Source organism: Hylobates moloch, unplaced genomic scaffold, assembly GCF_009828535.3.
Source record: "Hylobates moloch isolate HMO894 unplaced genomic scaffold, HMol_V3 SCAFFOLD_10, whole genome shotgun sequence".
Taxonomy (NCBI): Eukaryota; Metazoa; Chordata; class Mammalia; order Primates; family Hylobatidae; genus Hylobates; species Hylobates moloch.
In genome coordinates, this window is record NW_026652285.1 from 40,514,538 (window position 1) to 40,532,784 (window position 18,247).

At 40.5% G+C, this 18,247-nt stretch overlaps 1 protein-coding gene and 1 long non-coding RNA gene across 3 annotated transcripts in view; one reads left to right on the plus strand and one right to left on the minus strand.

Moving 5' to 3' along the window:
* MOB3B (MOB kinase activator 3B) overlaps positions 1-18,247 on the plus strand; it is a 201,697-nt gene that overhangs the window by 125,612 nt on the left and 57,838 nt on the right. The gene's annotated exons all lie outside the window — the stretch shown is intronic.
* Positions 9,732-12,368, minus strand: LOC131384381 (uncharacterized). The gene is made up of 3 exons (XR_009215182.1): positions 12,224-12,368; positions 10,824-10,906; positions 9,732-9,859 (listed from the first exon to the last, which is right to left on the minus strand). It is a non-coding gene; the product is annotated as an uncharacterized LOC131384381 (long non-coding RNA).

The following is an 18,247-nucleotide window of genomic DNA, read 5'->3' on the forward strand; positions in this document are numbered from 1 at the left end:
GAAACCCTGTCTCTAATAAAAATACAAAAATTAGCCGGGCATGTTGGCAGCTGCCTGTAATTCCAGCTACTCGGGAGGTTGAGGCAGGAGAATTGCTTGAATCCGAAAGGCGGAGGTTGCAGTGAGCCGAGATCATGCCATTGCACTCCAGCCTGCACAACAAGAGCAAAATCTGTCTAAAAAAAAAGAAGAAAAGAAAAAAAAAAAAGAAATCTTTGCCAGACCGATGTCCTTGAGCATTTCCCTAATGTTTTCTTCAAGTAGTTTTATAGCTTCAGGTCTTTGATTGAGTCTTTAATCCATTTTGATTTGATTTTTATATGTGATGAGAGAGAGAGAGAGAGAGATCTAGTTTCATTCTTCTGCATATGGATATCTAGTCTTCCCAGCACTATTTACTAAGAAGACTGTCCTTCCCAATGCATGTTCTTGGCACCTTTGTTGAAAATGAGATGACTGTAAATGCATAAATTTACTTTTGGATTATCTATTCTGTTGCATTGGTTTATGTGTCTGTTTTTATGCCCATACCATGCTGTTTTAATTACTGTAGCTTTGTAGCATAATTTGAAGTCAGTGTAATGTGATGCCTCTGGCTTCGTTCTTTTTGCCCAGGATTGCTTTGGCTATTCCAGGTTTTGTGGTTCTGTATACATTTAAGGATTATATTTTTCTTTTTCTATGAAGAACGTTACTGGTATTATGACAGGGATTCCATTGTAGCTATTGTAAATGGGATTACTTTCTTGGTTTCTTTTTCAGATTGTTCACTGTTGGCATACAAAAATGATACTGATTTTTGTATGTTGATTTTGTATTCTGCAACTTTACTGAATTTCTTCATCAATTCTCATAGTTTTTTGGTGGAGTCATTAGGTTTTCTAAACAGAAGATCATAGCATCTGCAAACAAGGCTAGTTTGACTTCATTTTTTTCTGATTTAGATGCCCTTTATTTCTTTCTCTTGTCTAATTTTTCTGGCTAGGACTTCTAGTACTCTGTTGAGTAAAAGTGATGAAAGTAGGCATTCTTGTCTTGTTCCAAATCTTAGAGAAAAACTTTTAGTTTTTCCCAGTTCAATATGATTCTAGCTGTGGGTATGTTATATATGGCTTTTATCATGTTGAGGTATGTTCCTTCTATACTCAGGTTTTGAGAGTTTTTATCATGAATCAATGTTGAATTTCACTGAATGCTTTTCTGGCATCAGTTGAAATGATCATTTGGTTTTTGTCCTTCATTCTGTTGGTATAATGTAACTCATGTATTGATTTGCATATGTTGAATTATCCTTGCCTTGTTGAACTCAGTTTGCTAGTATTTTGTTGAGGATTTTTGCATCTTCGTTCATCAAAGATATTGGCCTATAGTTTTCTTTTTTTTGTTGTGTCTTTGTCTGGTTTTGGTATTAGGGTAAGACCTCAAAAATACAGGCAACTAAAGCAAAAATGGAAAAATGGGATCAGATCAAGCTAAAAAGCTTCTGCACAACAGAGGAAGGAACCAAGAAAATGAAGAGACAACCTACAGAATGGAAGAAAATATTTGCACACTACCTATCTGAGAAGGGATTAATAACCAAAATATACAAGGAGCTCAAACAACTCAATTTTAAAAACCTAAATAATCCCAGTTAAAAAATGGTTGGGCGTGGTGGCTCACTCCTGTAATCTCAGCACTTTGGGAGGCCAAGGCAGGCAGATCATGAGGTCAGGATGACCAGACTAGCCAATATGGTGAAACCCTGTCTCCACTAAAAATACAAAAACTAACCGGGCATGGTGGCATATGCCTGTAATCCCAGCTACTCAGGAGGCTGAGGCAGGAGAATTGCTTGAACTCTGGAGGCAGAGGTTGCAGTGAGCTGAGATCACACCACTGCACTCCAGCCTGGGCAACAGAGTAATGCTCTGTTGCCCAGATCTGAAAAAAAAAAAAAAAAAAAAACACAAAGAATCTGAATAGATATTTCTCAAAAGAAGACATACAAATGGCTAACAGGTACATGAAAATATGTTCAACATCATTAATCAGCAGAGGAATGCAAACTAAAACTGCAATGAGATATCCTGTCACCCCAGTTAAAATGGCTTTTATCCAAAAGACAGGCAATAATGAAGGCTGGTGAGGATGTGGAGAAAAGGGAACCCCATTCACTGTTGGTGGGAATGTAAATTAATACAGCCACTATGGAGAACAGTACAGAAGTTCCTCAAAGAACTAAAAACTACCACATGATTCAGCAATCCCATTGCTGAGTATATATCCAAAAGAAAGGAAATCAGTATTTGCACTCCCATCTTTATTGAACCGCTATTCACAATAGCCAAGATATGGAGTCAACCTAAGATGAGTTATAAAGAAAATGTGGTTTAATTAGCCGGGCATAGTGGATCATGCCTTTAAATCCAGCACTTTGGGAGGCCAAGGCAGGTGGATCACCTGAGGTCAGGAGTTCAAGACCAACCTGGCCAACATGGCAAAACTCCATCTCTACTAAAAGCACAATAATTAGCCAGGCGTGGTGGTGCGTGCCTGTAATCCCAGCTACTTGGGAAGCCAAAGCAAGAGAATTGCTTGAACCTTGCAGTTCAAGAGGTTGTAGTGAGCTGAGATCGCACTATTGCACTCCAGCCTGGGTGACAGAGCAAGACTCTGTCCCCCCCCCCAAAAAAAAAGAAAAAGAAAGAAAGAAAATGTGGAATATTATTCAGCCATATAAAAGAATGAAATCCTGTCATTTACAACAGCAGAGATGGAGGAAATTATGTTAAGTGAAATAGGCCAAGCACAGAAAGATAAATAGCACATGTTCTTGTTAATATGTGGGAACCAAAAAGAAAAAAAAAAAACATAGTCATGGAGATAGAGAATAGAATGATGGTTACCCAGATGGAGGAAAGTATAATAGGGAGGGGGAGATAAAGCGAGGAGGGTTAATGGGTACAAAAATACAGTTAGATATGAGGAGTAAGTTCTAGTGTTAGCACAATAGAGCAACTATAGTTAACAATAATTTAGCATGTATTTCAAAATAACTAAAAGAGTGGAATTGGAATATTCTTAACACAAAAGAAATGATATATTCTTGAGTTGATGGATACACCTATTACTCTTATGTGATCATTACACATTGTATGCTTGTATCAGAATATCTCATGTGCCCCATAAATGTGTACAACTATTATGTATCCATAATAATTAAAAATTTAATAAAGAGGCCGGGCATAGTGGCTCACACCTGTAATCCCAGCACTTTGGGAGGCCGAGGCGGGCAGATCACAAGGTCAGGAGTTCAAGACCAGCCTGGCCAGCATGGTGAAACCCTGTCTCTTCTAAACATACAAAAATTAACTGAGTTGGCTTCAACCTGGGAGGTGGAGGTTGCAGTGAGCTGAGATTGCACCACTGCTCTCTAGCCTGGGCAACAGGGTGAGACTCTGTCTCTTAAAAAAAAAAAAAATTAATAAAGAGCCAGGCCAAGCATTAAGCAGTTTAGGAAATAGAGATATCTTTAGTGTGTTTGTCTTTGGGATCTCAACAATTTTTTCCTTTTTCCTTCTCCCTATATATGCATATTTGTGGATCCTGAATCTTAAATAATTTAAAGTAACTGACTTTCTCCTAAATGTAACTATGTTCTACCTTTCATACTTTGTTTCTCCTTATTGTCAAAAGCAGAGAGAACATTCTCCTCCCCTAAATGTGACTTCAGTTTAAAATCCAGAGATATAAACTGGCCATTACTTGAAATGTTAAAGACATATGTATGACTAGGTTAAGTCTTCCTTTCTTCACTTTAGTTCTTTTTTCTGTCTTCTTGATCAATCCAGTCCAGGATCTTTCCTGCTTTCCTAGTGGTCATCAGAGCCAGATACCAAACTTTTTTCTTCGGTCCATGGCTAGTCTCCCTTTTAACCTGCTTCCCTGTTGAGAAGGTTGAATGTTTGGTGAGAGATGCAGGGAGTCAACTAAGCAGGCTCTTAGGACAAAAGCTGTGTTAAGGAGCATGAACCATATACAGTACCATGGGAGGGTCTCCCACAGCTAAAGGCTCGTCGCACAATTGCAAGCTGTTGGCTGTCTCTGAGCAGACAAAAGCCAGCAGACTTCTGGAAGCTTCACGTTACAACCCTAAATTTTCCTGGCTTGGCAGGCTGCAGTTCAGCACTTTGCCTCTCTCATTTTCCTGGGAGGCCCACGGGGCCAAGTGAATCCTGACAGTGTCCACACAACACCGAAGAGCCTGCTGGAAACATGAAAATGAAGGCAGCCTCCATTTGGTGTTTTGTGATAGCAATTACCAAAAACCAATTTCATAGCAATTTTTGTTAACTTAGTGGTCTCATTAGACTTTCTGTATATGGACTTGAAACTTATTCATTCATTTACTTGCTCACTCATTCTTTCCTTTAATAGACATTTGTTGTGTTCCTATTGTACACCAGGCAATGAGATAAAGGACTGTGTTGTCTATAATTGTCCCCAGATGTAGGCAGTACAGGAGAGGTATCTTTGTCATCATCATTATCAACATTAATTCATTCAAAAAATACAGATAGAACACCTTCTATCTGCGAAGTGCTGTGCCAGGCATTGCGTGGGAATCAAGATAGACCGAGTCCATGCTCTCATGGAGCTTGCATTTTAATGATAGAAACGTATAAATACACAACTATAATAAAGATCCTCTGATAGGGGGAGCATATAACATTATGACCTGCCTAAATTTTAACTTCATGTGGTTCAACCAGATGTTTACCATTTATTGACTATTCCTCATATGCCAGACACAAGAATATGTGCTTTATAAGTGTTACAGTTAACATTCCCAAGAACTCTGCAAAGTTGACTTTATTATTTCCATTTTATAGATGAAGAAACTGACACAGAGAAGTTAGGTGTATTTCCCTTGGTCACAAGTCCTAAATGGCAGAACTCAGTGTATTTGACTCTAGGTTCTGTGCTGTATTCTCTACAGGACAGAAATATCTGCACATTATGTGCTAGGCTGCTGGAAGAGACCAGAAAAAAACTAGTAAAGCGTAATACCCACCTAGTATGTGGAGTAATGGATGAAATGAAGTTTAGTTCCCAAAATTGTTGTGGTTACTCATGTTTCAAAATCTGCTTTCAGATAGGAGACAGATCAGTATGTTTGCCGTAAGTTTCTAACGTTTGCTTACCTGTATGTTTTTCTTTTGCTTTCCTTGCTTTGAAGTTCTTTAATGATTTTATTTCCTCATTACTTTATTAAGAAGATTTAACTTTTGATTTCTAGATGTGCTCCATCAGGTACCTTGGATGTTAGCAGATCAGAAGACTGCCACAGCCACCAGGGATGAAGGGTGAAGCAGAAATGTACTTGTAGGGCAAGTTTTTTAAGGGGTAACATACCTGTGGAGTTGTCAGTACTGCCTTTGACCTGTTTCAGATCATCTATCTTTGCTCACAGACCCAGATGAGGGTGCCTTTGTCTGTATGATCCCACCTGTCATTGACACAGGTCCCACCTCCGCGGACCAGGGTGGACACTGACTTGATACAGTCATGTGACTTGTATGTCACCCAAAAGGAGCCCTGGGCCACCTACAGCCCCTCTTTCAGGACTTTTGCACTAAGATCCAGAGGGAAGTTGTTAGGCAGTCATGAGCCATTGAATTGAAAAGTCACAGGGTACAGGCTGAGGGTGCCAGCTGGGGCTCACCTATGTGTCAAATGAGGAGGGAGTGAAGTCTCACAGAATGTGAAACAGAAGCAAATGGCTCCAGGGACTGGAGTGAGGCAGAGAAGGGAGACCGCATGGCCCATGAGGAAAAGGAGCACCCAGCCCCTGCTCTTCGGTTCCCTGGCCCGGTTCCATTGCTGGGCTTCACCTTCTGCTCTTGGATGCCATGTTCTATCACAGCAAAGCCGTGTTGCCTTCCGTAGCTTGAACTGGTTTCTGCTCCTTGTCATGGACAGATCAAAACACAAGTTCTCAAGCAGATAAAATAATTTGTATCACAACTAAATGGAAATGAGGAACCTCGTGATGTCCCACTTGTGGGTCTCAGATACTTTTGCCTTCTCCACAGAAGCCTAGGCTAGATATTTAATATTCTCTCCTTAAAGAAATGCTAAAAGGACTAGAAAGCATCTAAGAAAAACTGCCCCCTTTGAGTGATTGTCTTAAACATTTAATGTAACGCTAGAACAACCATCATAACAGGCCAGTGGCCATCCCTTTCATGTACATTAATGGACCTTCTCTAAGTAGGACTTTGTGCTAGATATAGGTAGATAGAAGTGAGTGATGTCACACCTGTTCTTGAAGTGTTCACAGTCTAGACAAACAAATCACCATATAATGTAGGAACTACTAGAGTAGAAATATACAAATATTCCTCTGAGAAGGGAATGATTCATTTCAATTTCACCTGAGGACATTAGGGAAGGCTTTACCTAGGTGATTTTTGAGCTGAGTCTTGAAAGGTAACTGTGTGCCTGGCAGTTTGGGAAGGAAGGAGGGAGGCAGGCACTCCAGGCAAAGGGAACAGGATGCGCACAGCTAGGCAGGCATAAAACAGCCTGTTGAGCTCATGGAACTGAGAGGAGGTCACCACAATGGGGAAAAGTGGGTGCATTGGGTGAATGGCAGGAATATGGGTAGGTTGAAGCCGGGTTTTGGAGAGCTGTATCTACGGTTAACAACACAGTCAATAATTACTGTAAGTATTATTGTTCTCTGTCACAGACAAAGTAAGTTATTTATATCTATTATTCTCATGTGTCAAGGAACTGTGTTGTGGACAATGTCCAAACAATATAAAGGCTTTAAAAACACTTTTTGGGAATGAGGATTCTGTGAGCGATTTGCAGGAGAGACTGATGTAAGGGGCAGTGAAGAGCAGAGAGAACAGGCAGGAGGCAGCTGTAATTTCCAGGGGAGAAATAAGTACCTGATTTAAGGCAGGGGCTGTGGAATTGAAAGGAGCAGTTGGGCTTGAGATTACACTTCTGAGGGATTCTTATTTAGATACGTGGAGAGAATGAAGGAGAACTTTGAGCCGGGTTTGAAGGTCTTCCCCCAGGAATGGAGTCAGTAGTGATGGCACTCCCTGAGCTATGTGGCACAGGATTAAGCACGTGTGGGAAGATATGATTTCATTTGGGGACATGTGAAATTTGAGATGCTAATACGTTTTCAAGATAGAGGAGATCTCTTGGCAGTCAGAGAAAGGAGTCTGAGGCTTAGAAAAGAGGTTAAGATTGAATATACAAATTTGGGAGTTTATATCACTCTGTCCTTCAGATTAGCGGATGGGTTCAGAGACGTGCACAAGATAGTTTTCAAGATTTGTATTAATGGAAGGGTCTCCAGACCGCATCAGTGAAGGTCCACCTGGGTGTCTGAAATACTCTAAAACAGTCATTCAGCAACGTGCCTCTCAGCCAAGTTCCTGGAGCTCTAACCTTCTCCCCAGTGCTTTCTGTTCCCTAACAAGGCAACCAGGTGGGAATGAGCTGAGTACAGGATGCTCACTAGCCCCAAAGCCATAATGGTCTGAAATTTGGCTTTTGCATTTCCACCTGCCCTTGTGTGCTTCGTCATCTCCTCTCTTGTACTGCCCAGTGTGGCATAGGTATGCCATCTATTTTATTTAATAGCCTATTTGCAGTTTCAGATGAGGCATGCCTTCCTCCTATGATTAATTCAGAGCCCCACTGGGAAGTGGGATAAGGCACCTGCCTCTTTTGCTGGAGGGTATTTTGAGAGCTCTATACATTTGCATCTTGAGTTTATGAAAGAGAGAGAGAGGGAAGAATGGAATGTCATTCATGCATAATAATAGTAGATCTCATGTGGGTTTCGTTTCCTCAGAGTTTTCCTCACTTAACTAAGAATAATTTATTTGACCTCCACTTGGGGACTTAATATTTTAAATATTTGAAAGAGTCTGTTTCCCGCCCCCTCCCCCCGCCCCCAGAACTCAGGTTGACTGCTAAAAAATTGCCATTTCGCAGATAAAAAAAAGTAGCCACCCATCAGCAATTGCATATAGTTTCAGCCTACTGGCAACTAGACATGGGGATGCCGAGGTGAAGGTGACAGAAATTGTATATACCTTTTGAGTAATTTGTCACAACAGTCCCTGGTATCTCTCTTAGTTAATTCAGCTTCTACGTGACTTTTAAAAGGTATCACAGTATTTAATTATATGTAAGTATTTATAGAAATACTTGGTGGTATTACATATTCAGTATTTCTGCGTCACAATGCTTTCTGCAACCCATCAGTGCCATGGGTTCCGCACTCATCCAGTCTCTAGCAGGTGGTACATGCACTGCTTGCTTTTCTACTCAGCTCTTTAAGTCTCAATCATGACTTCCAAATTAGCTCATGTAGTGACCCTGGTTTGAGATTCTCCCTGAAGAGGGAATGAAAGACCCAATGTTTATTGTGCACACCTGCTCTGTATTAGACACTGTGTCAAATGCTTTATGTCTACTGTGTTCTTCAATTCTGAGTAACAACCTTACAGGTAGGAATTATTATCTTCATTTTTATAACTAAAAAAAGAAAACCATGAAGACCCTAGGAGATTAGATAACTTGCCCTAAATTATCAAGGAGATAGTTGCTGTTGGTTAGTTCTTGCTCTGAGCTACAAAATCCTCCAGAGCAAATGTTATATCCTGAAGGGAAGAAGGCAGTAAGTGAGATGACAATCCTTCTGCCCAGACTGGGAGGAGGGGTACATTTCAGGAGACATCTCTGTCCCACTGTGTGACATTGGATTCTGTTTCTCAACAATGAAATGAAGATAACAACACATGAGCTCCTCCCTGGGCTGCTGTGTGATTAAAGGTAAATTTGCTTTAATTTCTACTCAGGTAACCCAGAATGGTGATCTGGGATTCCTGGAGAAGGCATGCCATAAATTTATCTTTGGATCCTCTATCAAAAGAGGGGAGACTTGGGTAAATAATTTATCAGTGGCCTAACACAGGTTCTCAACTGGGAGGGATTTGAAGACATGTGGCAATGTCTAGAGACATTTTTTGGTTGTCACATTTGGTAAGGTGCCCCTGGCATCTAACGAGTAGATACTACTAAACACCCTGCAATGTACAGGACAATCTCTCACAACCAACGATTATTTGGCCCCAAATGTGGATTGTGTGAGGTTAAGAAACCCTGATCTAAAGGGTACTTGCAGAGAAATTGGTTCAGCTGATCTAAAAGAGCAAGTTAATTCCACAAACTATCAAGTACTTTGGAAGGATTTATTTGCACATAAAGGATTAGTATACTATGAATTATAAAATATTTAGTCATGAAAGCAATTCATGGGAGGGAACTTCTGTTATTACTAGAATCTTCTGAGGGTTCTATAAACGAAAAGAATGGTATTTAAATAAGGAAAAAGATGTCAAATTTCACAGATTTGCACTTATTAGAGCCATTGGAGGAGGTAATTACTCAGAATTAGTGAACACTTCAAGAAATAGAGGCATTATTGGTTTATTCCCCTGTAATGTATTATTTTATATACTAATCAGTGGAGAGCCTATTGATTTGCATTTATTTGAGAGTTGTTTTCTATGTATTAACTCTATGCTGTGGTTCAACAGACGAAAAGCCTTATATTAAAAGGGGCTGTTAAGATAGCAATCTTGATGATCTTTTTTTTTTTTTTTTCTCTTTGCCATTTCTGTAAAACTCATAATCATAGTGTCTCATCTTAGGCCTGCCACATGACTTGGAATGATTGAGTTATGGAGAATCTCTGCACCTCCGTGTAGAAGAAATAGTATGAGGCATTTGTCTTGAACAGCTCTATCCTTCTTCCTGCATTTTCCCTCTTCCCCAGCTTCTGTTGAACAAAGAAGAAGGACTGTCTTGTAGATGTTACTGTCCTATGACAAAGGCCTTTTCCACTACACAAAGAAAATTTGCTTGGAATGGGCCCAAAATATTATTTCCTTAAAAGCTGCTCAAAAAGATGATGAAAGCATCTTACCAAATATCAGGAGATTGTATTCTAGTTTGTACTCGATTTGGTGTTTGGCCTTGCACAAGTCATTAAATGATTCTGGTGTGTGTGAATTGGGGTGGATAGGAGTCGGCTTGGGCATAACCGATTGGCAAACTTGCCAGAGCCCCAGTGACTGAGGGAGCAGTTCCCCAGGGACAAAAGCTATGAATAGAGAAGGGGGAAAAGGGCTGATGAATATAAAAAATAATGCAAGAAATATAAATCTTTCTTGAACAAAAAAATAAGAGAATTGCCTCAACCTACTGTCAATGATACATCTGTTTGAAGCAAAAGAAAATGTGGTTTACTATTTTGGAGAAGGAAAAAGATACATGTAGGGAAAGTGTATCAGGAAAGGTACCTGAAATAAATTTAACCAAATTCATTTATTCTTGAGCATTTTTAGAGCCCTCCCCCACACCCCCACCTTAAGTGTTCAGTATCCAAAAAAGGTAACATAACCCCTGTCCTCAAAGCGCCCAGCCAGCAACACAATAATTGTGATTTCCTCACTTTTTGAATGTTGTGTACATGCCAAGCTGCTTGCTGAGTGCTTTCAAAGCATGTCTCATTTAATCCTGCAAGTGCTCCTTGAACTAGTCCTATTGTTACCTCCATTGTGTAGATGCAGCTGAGGAGCAACAGAATAAGCCTAAAGTTAGAAAGCAAATCAGGCTGAGCCTGACTCAGCCCTGGTCAGCTTGGCTCCAGGACCTGGGCTCTTGCTACCGTTCTATGTTGCCTTTCTTAGCAGATAGAGGACGAAAAAGAAAAAAGTAACACAAAGGAAGGGACAACTCACCCGTATGGTATCTCCTATTATTGACTAGATCACGGAGCATTGAAGTATTTAAGGATTGAATCACATTCACTCCCTATTGACGCCTGCAATAAATTATTAAAAACAGCCATACACAATCAGTGAGCAGGCTAGCAACTGTTCCAAAGCAGGATAGAACCTGCCTCTCTCTGTCTGGGGCATACCAACCTATCAACAGTCTTTTTAAAAAAAAAAAATCTATGTATTATTTAATTGGCAAATAAAAATTATATATATTTATGGTGTATAACATGTTGCTTTGATATATGTATACATCGTGGAATGATTAAAACAAGCTAATGAACACTAATCAACTCATATCATTTTTTGTGGTGAGAACATTTACAATCTAGTCTCTTAGCACTTTTCAAGTACGCAATAGAGTATATGCATTAACTATATGCAACACAGTGTATAATAGATCTTCAGAACTTTTTCCTCCTAACTGAAACTTTGTACCCTTTGACCAATATCTCCTGCCTTCAGCGGTCTTTTGATGCTTCTACAACAAGACATCCCGACTTAATGACTCCACAGATGACCTTTTCTCCACCCCCAAACAAAGTACAGATTTCATGTCTAAATTTTTTATCCTAAGCCAAGATAAGAATGCTATTGTCTCTTCTGTGCCTGGACCTCTCATCAGCAGTGAATGGAAATCTCAGTGATTAATATAATATTTTCAATCTAATAGAGCTGCTGGCTCACAGCCACTTGTCTTGAGACATCTCACTGTCAAAGCATGACTCTCAATACATGAAATATACAGTGGGCATCAAACTACACTCCCAGCTTTTAAGATAACATGATTTTCTCCTTTTCTATGTTTTACTAATTTTTATTAAAAAGTATGTTTACTTTTACAATAGAAAAAAAAAGTCAGTTAAGAAGAATGCCTGCTATGCTGTGGTTAATCTAAAGTTAATTACTTCTCTGCCACCTACTCCTTTGTTTATAAAGGACTCTATTGTGGGTGCTGGAAGCATAAGTAGGTGTGACTGTCAGGTTCCTATACACTAAATCTAAATTCGCTGCCTGCCCACTGGCATTTTGTGGCTTTTGTACCTTTTCTTCAAGGCTCCTTCTGGACACAGTTTATCCAGTGGCTGGTATCATGTGGGTTTGTCAGGCTTTATAGATCATTTGGGATTGCTTCTTTTGGTAGTTCTGTGTTTTGGAACTCTAGGCCGCTGCTTTTGTTTTCTTTTCCTTCAAATAGTCATTGAAGTCCAGAGTGTTGGCAGTGACCTTTGAAAATGTTTTTACAGCTTACAGAGACTTCCTGACATGTTTTATTAGCTCTTGGTGGTAGCTAATAAAGTGAGTCTTAGCAAAGCCGTGTAACATGACAGATTAGAGCCACTTCCAAAATAACTACTCACCAGAGTTATCTTGAAGGAGGCTTGACGACAGGATATTTGGCTACCGCTTTCTGTCCAGTTCAGAAGGGCATGTGTGATTACCTCTTGAAGAAGGGAGGTCATTCCTTTAGGAAATACAATGACCAACTTATGCTGAAAGAACCTCAAACACTGAGAGCCCCCTGCACCAGTAAAACAGAGATGTGATTGCTGTAGGGATTGATTAATGAGTTATTCCACAAAACTTTTGCCTGCTACCTTCACAGAGTTAGAATATGAGCCAAAGCTGGTCATCTACCTTTTAAGAGGAGGAAAAGAAGTGAAAACAACCCTCCCTGAACACTCATGAGTGTTCAACAAGATCTCTCTTCTCTATCTTATCTTTATTTTTATTTTTTTACGTGGAGGAGTGGTTTAGCAAAATGATATGGAGTTTAGACTCTGGATTTCCTCAGATCTGGATTCAAATCCTGCATCTGCCATTAATCAGCTAGGTGATCTTAAGCAAGTGTTTGCTTAAGACTTGGTTTCTTCATCTGGAAAGTGGGGATAATAATTGAAGGTTTGTTGTGAGGAATAAAATGTGGCCAAGCGTGTACACTGCTTAGCACAGTGCTTGACACGTAAGCACTCAAAAAATGTTAGCTATGAAGTTATTTTCTTAAATTCCTTGCAGGGCCATGTGTGAGCTCTGTTTGTAGAATAATATTTATCTATATGCCTTCCGCCACCCAGATCTACCATTTTGCACAACCCCTTGGGAACACAATTAACAATGGGACATCGTTCACATAGAATACAGTATCGATGGTGTCCTTCGAGTTGCACAACAGAGCAACTACCTCCTCGTCCTCCACTTCCTCCTCTCTCTCCCTCTCTCTCTGTCTCTCACACACACACACACTTCCCTGCACCCTATATAAATAATCACACACTTCTCTGCACCCTATACGAACAAGCTTTTTAAGTTATTTTTGTGCCCTCTACAAATAATCATCTGGCCTATATTTACTTTGGGGAAATAACTTCTTCATAAATAGGCATAACAGAAAAAGCAGAACTGACCTAGACAGCATTTTAAACACATATAGCAGGGATTTACTTGTACCCTGTGCATTTTGTGACAAACAAGGTGTAGAACTGCTATTTCAGATAGTCAGTAATAGCCAGGTATTAAGAATCTGTCTAATGTGAAACTCCGTCAGAATCTACAGCAAGAGAAAAGAAGCTAAAAATAAAATGCTAGGGACAGTTAATCAGCCACTTTTCCTCCTTTTTATCTCAAGCAACGCTTTGTCTCAAGTCTGTCTCAAGTCCAACAAGGGTCTTTGTAGATTGTAAATCCATAGAAGACAAAACCAGGGAATGTGGACATTTTTTGAGTCCCTTCTGTATGATTAATCCATGTAAGGTCATTAACAGTCATGATGACGGTTATCTTTATTTTACAGATAAGGAAACCAAGACCAATTGGTTATGTAAGTGATGCCCAAATCACACAGCTAGCAAGAGGCAGAGCTTAGAATTGACTTTTTTGTCTTTCCAAAACACTGGTCTCTCCACTACCTGAGAGCTTCCCAAGTATCAGAGCTCCATTCATGAAAATGAATGGGACAGCACATCAAATGGCTCGTCTTTATTCCTACAATTGTTATGTAAAGGATTGTCTTTTATTCTGGGATTATAGCTTTCTTGTTTTTTTTCTTTTGTGGTGCAAAAATGCCCTTTTATGAAACGAGTGAGAGTTAGGAGTTTTTAAGTGCCCATTTGGCAAAATAAATGTAGGCAACTTTATGTTGATCCCCTTGCCCAGTTTTTAAAATTTCCTGGATTTTGAAACCCAGAAGTCTAGTCCTACCACGGTATACCATTTTGCTTTCCTCCAAATATTTGCAGATGTTTTAAATGTTCTCTTTGCATTATAGGATACTCTTACAACCTAGGGGCCTGCTATGCAGTTATTTCTCATTAAGCTTCAGTGATGTTCGAGAATTACCTGTTCCCACATATGATAAAGAAATCTTGTTTCTTTATTTGAAGTCCACCAGAAAATTGTTCTAAGTAAGAATCCTCTAGAAAATGTATTAAAATCTTAGATTCTGGAGCCCTGCCCTCAAAGATTGATTCAGTAGTTCTGGGTGAGACCCAAATTTGGATTTTTAGCAAGCCTCTGAGGAGATTCTGATGCTGCTTATCTGGGGATAGTACTTTCAGGAACTCTTATAGAAAGGCATTGAATCTGATATGAAATTATCTCTCCTCTGCATTGAGAATTCTGTATTTTTTCCATAGAGACTTATAGAGGCATGGCATCATGTCAAGCTCAATTTTGTGAATTATATGAGATTTCTACATCTATTTCTGGTTAAAATATTGGAGCAGAATCATCTTATTTGCTTTAAGCACTTCCTCTCAAAATCAAATTAAGTAAAATTAATCTCTTTGAAGAAAAGCATTCTCTAAATTTGAAGTCACTTTTACGCTTAACTAAACATATGATACCTCCAAGCTGAATCCTGGGCCCCTCAGGAAAGTCTGAGTTCCGTATGTGACATCAGTTGGTTGCTATGGAAGTGCAGCCTGTGCTATAAATTCCAGCTCCACGCAGATTTCTCTTTATTGCAAGTCAATTGAGAATGATTTGTATTTTTTTTGGATCACACTCAGAGACGATATTTAGTGTAAACACTTAACTTTCATTAAAATAGTTTAATAATTTATGTCTGTGGTTTCCAAACGTTTTCAGCATCACATTTTGCACATGAATAGCACACTTCCAACCATAACATAACTCATTACATGATGGGATTCTTGACCCAAGAGAGGTGAATCAGTTTATCCAGGACACAAAAATAACTTAAAAAGCTCTGCTCCCTTCCCCTAGGGGCCTTTTAAGCTTTACCCACCACACCCAACCATTCATTTATATGAATAAACTTCACCAAGATCAGATATGCTGCCAATATTTTAAAAAGATTATTACTGAAGAATTTGCTGAGGTGAGAGGTAGGCAGTCGCCTCTGAATAGGATGTGCTCAGCCAAACACCATCCTGTGAATGTGGTACATTTAACCAAAGCTCTCTTCTTCCCAAGACCTCATTTCAGAAAAGAGTAGGTGTGAGTAAAGGGTTCATGCCTTTGCTTCTCTACTTCTCTGCCCGACTAACTCAAACTTCAGAACTCCTCCAGGATCTTTGCTGATTTATTCCATTCAGGCTGCTATAAGAAAATGCTGTAGACTAACTTGTAAACACAGTTTCTCACAGTTCTGGAGGCTGGAAAAGCCAAGATCAGGATGCCAGCATGGTCAGGTTCTGGTGTAGACTGCCAGCTTCTCACTGTGTCCTCAGGTGGTGGAAGTGGGGAGGAAGCTCTCTGGGGCTTGTCTTTTATAAGGGTAATAATCCCGTTCGTGAGGGCTCTGCTCTCATGACCTGATCACCACTCAAAGGTTCTACCTCCTAATATCATCTTGGGGGTTAGGATTTCAACACACAAATTTTGGGGGGACTCAAACATTCAGTCCATTGCACCCTCTGACTCCTTCAACTGGGTTAAGTTCTCCGCCCTTAGTCTCTCACTGCTGAACTCCAATACCTATATTCTCACTATGGTGAAAGGATTTTGCCCTGATTGCAGGCTCTGTGATCAGACAGCCTGGCTTCAGATTACCTTTCTGCCAGTTACCCTGTGGGAACTAAAGCTTATGAAATGTTAGCAGTGTCTGGTACATAAATAATATTAGCAAATTGGCCGGGCATGGTGGCTCATACCTATAATCCCAGCACTTTGGGAGGCTGAGTGGGAAGGATCACTTGAGGCCTGGAGTTCATGACCAACCTGGCCAACATGGCAAAACCCCGTCTCTACTAAAAATACAAAAATTAGCCACAGTTGTGGCGGGTGCCTGTAATCCCAGAGGAGGCAGTGAGCGGAGATCGCCCACTGCACTCCAGCCTGTGCCACAGAGTGAGACTCAGTGTCAAAAATATATATAATTAGCCAGGCGTGGTGGCATACGCCTGTGATCCCAGCTACTCAGGAGGCTGAGGCAAGAGAATCACTTGAACTTGGGAGGCGGAGGTAGGCAGAGGTTGCTGCGAGCCAAGATCACACCAGTGCACTCCAGCCTGGGTGACATAGTGAGACTCCATCTCAAATATATATATACACATGTATATGTTTTATATATATATGCAACTATTAAAATATGATTTAGGAAATTGGTGTACTTCTACTTTCATTCCAAGTAACAACTTTTATTTTATTTTATTTTTATTTTTAATTTTTTTTTTTTTTTTTTTTTGAGACGGAGTCTCGCTCTGTCGCCCAGGCTGGAGTGCAGTGGCGCAATCTCGGCTCACTGCAAGCTCCGCCTCCTGGGTTCATGCCATTCTCCTGCCTCAGCCTCTCCGAGTAGCTGGGACTACAGGCGCCCGCCACCACGCCCGGCTAATTTTTTTTTTGTATTTTTAGTAGAGACGGGGTTTCACCGTGGTCTCGATCTCCTGACCTCGTGATCCGCCCGCCTCGGCCTCCCAAAGTGCTGGGATTACAAGCGTGAGCCACCGCGCCCGGCCTATTTTTAATTTTTTTTAGCAGATGCTTAGAGTGGAGGGTTGTGAAAAATTCAGAGGCCATATCCAAGATTAAGAGGGAAAGACTGGGGATGAAGTGGTGATGTCTCCTGGGTCTCGGTCCAGGCTGTAAGTGGGGGCTGTATGCCACGTATTTTCTCTTTCTGCACTAGACTAAAAGTGACTTAAAAGTGCTAATTCATTCAGGCCTTTAATTTATTTACTACTGTGTACCAAGCACTGTGGTTTCCATAGCATATACATTAATGAATAAAACAGACTGGGCCCTGGCCTCAGGGAGCTAATGGACTAGTGAAAGAACCAGATAATAATAAGTAAGCCAGAAAATAAACACAGATTACAACTAATGATGGGGAGTGCTGTGAAGAAAACCATGATTGTAGCCACAAAGAATCGAGGGTGGGTCAGAAAGCTACATTAGAAAAGATGGTCAGAGGAGGCATCGCAAGAGAGATGGGAAAAGTATCCTAGCAGTGAGAACAGTGCATGCCAGGACCTGAAGTAGAAGAGCTCTCGGCATGTTCAAGAAATTGGAAAGAAGCCCATTTGGCTGCAGTGTAATCAGAAAGAGGAGTGGAATGAAATGGTGGGGTCGCAGGTAGATAGGCAGGAGGCAGAGCACATAAAGCAGTGGTTCTCAGCCTCGAGCATGTATCCCAACTCCCCCGAGAGCTTGTGAAAACACAGATTGCTGCCTCACTCCCAGAGTTTCTGATCCAGTAAGTTTGGGGTGGAGCCTGAGAATTTGCATTTCTAACAAGTTCCAGGTGATGCTGCAGGTCTGGGGACCACTCTGAGTAGTCCTGATATAAGCCTTTTTCAGTCCATGGCAAAGGGCTTGGATTTTATTGGAAGCATTAGTGGGATACCACCAAAGGAGGTCAAGAGTGATAGCTTTAATTATTATTTTTAAAATAATTACTCAGACCATTATGTGGAGAATTAATTAGAAATTGTCAAGACTAAAAATGGGGAGGCTATTCAGAAAGTTGTTTACAGTGGTCAGGCAAGGGCAGTGGCAGTAGAAGGAAGAGGAAACTGTCAAGATGAATTTAGGAGTGGCATCAATAGGATCTGCCTGTGGATTATGGAATGGGTAGGGAAGAAGACACGGAGGATGTTGACTGGATTTCTGGCTTGAGAAACGGAGAAGATGGCCAAGGCATGTACTGAGATGGGGGAGATCGAAGGCAGGAACATGTTTAGAAGGGAAAGGAAAAGAATATATTCGACATGTATTAGACAGGTTAAATTTGAAGAACCATCTCAGAAGACTCAGAGCCTAATAAGAATGATACATTGGACTTTGGGGACTTGGGGGAATGGTTGGGGGTGGCGAGGCATAAAAGACCACACATTGGGTACGGTGTACACTGCTTGAGTGATAGGTGCACCAAAATCTCAGAAATCACTGCTGAAGAATTTATTCATGTAACCAAACACCAC